Genomic DNA, 3,850 nt, shown 5'->3' with positions numbered 1-3,850 from the left:
TTGCTTTTGCTGTGTCATTTATTTACCGTTCTGAGAGACTTAAGGGTGATCAAAGTTATGAAAAGCTAGACAGTTTATTCTATTTTAAGTGTGCTTTTTTATGTACTCTTGTAAAAAAAGATTCTGAATAATTCAAAGAAAATGTGGATACAGTTTCAAGTTCACTTGCTGTACATATCAGACTGAAGGAGTTGTTAAATTTATGATGTTCACAGTTTCAAATTCGAGGATGTTTGACGTAAATTTAGCAGCTGTTTGAAATGCATTCAAACACATTTATTACTTGGATTAAAACCATGAAGTGGAATTATATATTTTAAATACTTCATTTTTAGTATAACAAAATATGCAAATAGATGCATAACAATTAGAAAAATAATGCAAATAAATTTAAATCAGGTAAATAGTCAATAGTCTCAGTTCTGATTCAAATTACTACTTCTGCTATATATCCAGGTGTTTTACTCGCCGTGTGTGTATTTCACCATACCTTGAAATGTCAGTGAAAGGTTTTGTATGTTTAAAAAACTGTCAGATTGCAATGTGGCAGCTCAGTCAAATATTACATTCTCAAACATTGTAGGATCATTACATAGAGGGAATAATGTTCCATTTGTGCTGCAAAGTCAGAATTTCTGAGTTCTAAGTAGAAAAAGAATAAAAAAAAATCAAGTAAATTTTGTTGGCTTTGACCGCATGGGCCTGTTTTTGACTCGTGCCTCACTGAGCTTTGGTAACCCATCACTCCGTTACCAGTGTTTCATCTGTGGACCGCTTTTTCCACTGTCGACCGAGAACACCCTTCATGAGCCGGGGTACTGAGAATTTTGTGGCTTTAGCATGGCAAACCATACAGGCCCTCCGCCTTCAGTGTCCTCTAACCTGCAACATTAATCAGTTTATGTTTCTCTATGTGGGTTTCCTGTGAGCCTGATCACATAAGTTACGACATGCTCGCTTCCGTGTCAGCTTGTGTTGTGTTGCAATGGTCTGGAAAAAATTTCATAACCCATCAAACTCTTTGTTCTTCTCTCCAGGCACATTTCTTGCAGGTGTGGTTTGACTACTTGGTGAACTGATTGAATTTGGTCCTTGTTTCTTTTCAGTTAAAGTGACAAAGCAATTTAAAATGGCCAACACTTCAAGCTCATGTTTTGTTTCTGAACTGAATTTGTTCTGTCCATGCAGTGTCTGGCAAAAAATTTTAGAAAGACAGATTCATATTATAGTAAATGTTTAGTTTGCCAACTCTTGTTAAATGTTTAACTCTGTAATATACAGTTCCTTGATGAAGTATTCATACCCTTTGGCCTTTTTTTATATTTTTCCGCATTGCTCCAATTACGTTTATTGAGACTTTATGTGATGGACCAGCAAAGAGTAATGGTTTCAGGCAAATAATTCACAGTTAAAAATCCAAAAGGTGCACTATATGTAGTTATTCACATACACATACCTCAACCTCTGTGAGGCAGAAGTTGAGCTGAGGTCAGCAGCTCCAAGGAGGAGCTTTGTGGAAACCACTGCGCCACTAGAGATTCAAGGATTTCTCACACATGTATGAAAGTTTTTGATGAGGGAATAATATTTCAACATGATATAAAGCTAAAGCGTTTATTAAACATAATACCCCTCGTTCAACATTTTAGCAATGTCAGAGGCTAATCACCACACTGAGCTGTTGCAGTAACTCGTGCAAAAAGAGGCATAGAAATTAACATGCATTTTTAATGGATTATTTCGAAATATTCACATTTTCAGAGAAAATATATTTTGGGCTTTTATCATCTCTCAACCATAATAATCAAAATTGCCCAAAATAAATGCTTTAAATATATAGGTCTACGTGTTATGAATCTACATAATACATACATTTTCTTTTTTTTTTAATTAATAAAAAAAAAATCTTGAACTTTTTCACAATATAAAAGTTTCTGAGTTGAACCTGAGCGGTAAATGATCTTGTGTGCAGAAGACTGCAGCTCAGTGGTGCCAGGCTGTAAAGGTTAACTTTGAAGTTGGCTCCTTGTTATCTTGTGACATCTCTGAAATTTCACTGTGTGGGCAGTAATGGGTGAGCTGAAGATAAAATCTAAAGTGCCCTTGTTTATGGAAAGAGAGGGGTGGGAGATGCAAGATTAAAGGAAACCAGAGCGCTCATGGTCATGTGACAAGCAAATGGCAAAATTTTCATTGCATCACGTTTTGCAACTATGCGGTGGCTGTAGAGGCAACTTCCAACTTTAGAGCATGTGTTATGTGCACCAGCTGGCATTCATCATCAAGTATTGGCATTCATAACATCTTTATGCCTCATCACACATTACATGAGATTTTTTTGTTTTTAAAACATACATGAAATACACACTGTCATCCAGAAAGGCTATCTGATTGGCTGCTGTGCAGTTAAACTGCATATTTGGGTCACGTTAGGCACTAGATCAAATTGTTTATAGAGCCACAAACCACAAGCTCTGTCAGAGCATCATATGTCCTCACATCCTCAATAAAAAGGATTGCTTCTCTAAATTGAGTAAAATTTCTGCATATTTTAGCCACTATTAGTTCTTCACTGAATGAAGAACTGATATATTTTAATATAGTGCATTTTCAGTGTATTTTCTATTAAAAGCAAATTTTATTCTAATGTGTATTTTTATTTTCTGAACCTGTTTTGCCATTCAGAGAGGGCATATACAATAAACACCATATATTGTACCACTGAAAGTTATTATGCCAGTTCTAATATGCATACACTACCTAATATAAACATTAGTTTAATGTGTTTTATAGTGAAAGAAGGATGTGTGCCTTTTGCTTAATTTTAACATTTTGTAATTATGTCAATTATGTGTCCTTTATTTCAATGCCAGAATGTTCAAATAACTATACTTTTCTTTTTTCTTTGCCATTTTAGAGACATTGTTCTAACTATTAAATCAGATAGTGCATAGCACTATTTAAGTGCTATGTAGCACTTAAATAGTCTTTCTACAGAACACTTTAACTCTTTCTTTAGTAATATCTTAGATTAATACTTTTTACTTGAGTAAAAATATGTCAAAGTAATGCTGCTGAGTTTCATAATTTGTGGGAATTCTACCCAACTATTCACTAAATCCAATGCTTCTGGCTGAATGAAAAGATGCAAACAATGTTTGATGTTGGACCTTGTGAAAAAAATATCTTTTTCATATTTTGATTTTTAGTATTTTTAATGAGATTTAGCAACTCCAGGCAGATTGACATAAAAGTTACTCTGGGACACAACAACCATTGCCACTTACAAAACTAGGGAGGTTCTCAAACAGTAACATTTGCTTGAGTTTGGTGTCTGGGCTGTGATGTCATCATTATATGGCCATGCCGCTCAGCGTGTCATGGAGTGATGAACTCACCTCTACCCTCCTGCGCATGACTACCTCATGTCAGGAAGTGAGTAGATGATCTCTGACCTCAGAACCCAAGGGAGGGTGGTGAGGAGGCAGAGGGTCTGAAGAGAACTAGATAGAATCTGGTTGGCAGTACCGAGCAAGAAGCAATGCATGAAATGCAAAGTGAAACAGGATGCTTTGCAGCTTAAAAAGACTGCCCAAAGTTCATGCTTCATGTACTCTGCAGGGTACTAAATATCACCTGCAAATCAGAAGCACTGCTAGAGCTCACTGTCAGAATCAGTTCACACATGTTTTTAATTTATCGAGAATCACATGGATCATTGAATTATATTGCATTTACTCCCTAAAACAATGTTAACTTATTAGTAATCAATTAGGTACATTTAAATTATTAGGCAAAGAAACAGTACATAAACAAACATAAATTCCAATTAACCAAAGAAAAATTCTTT

This window comes from Poecilia reticulata, linkage group LG1 (assembly GCF_000633615.1).
Source record: "Poecilia reticulata strain Guanapo linkage group LG1, Guppy_female_1.0+MT, whole genome shotgun sequence".
Lineage (NCBI taxonomy): Eukaryota > Metazoa > Chordata > Actinopteri > Cyprinodontiformes > Poeciliidae > Poecilia > Poecilia reticulata.
This window is presented reverse-complemented; position numbering follows the sequence as displayed.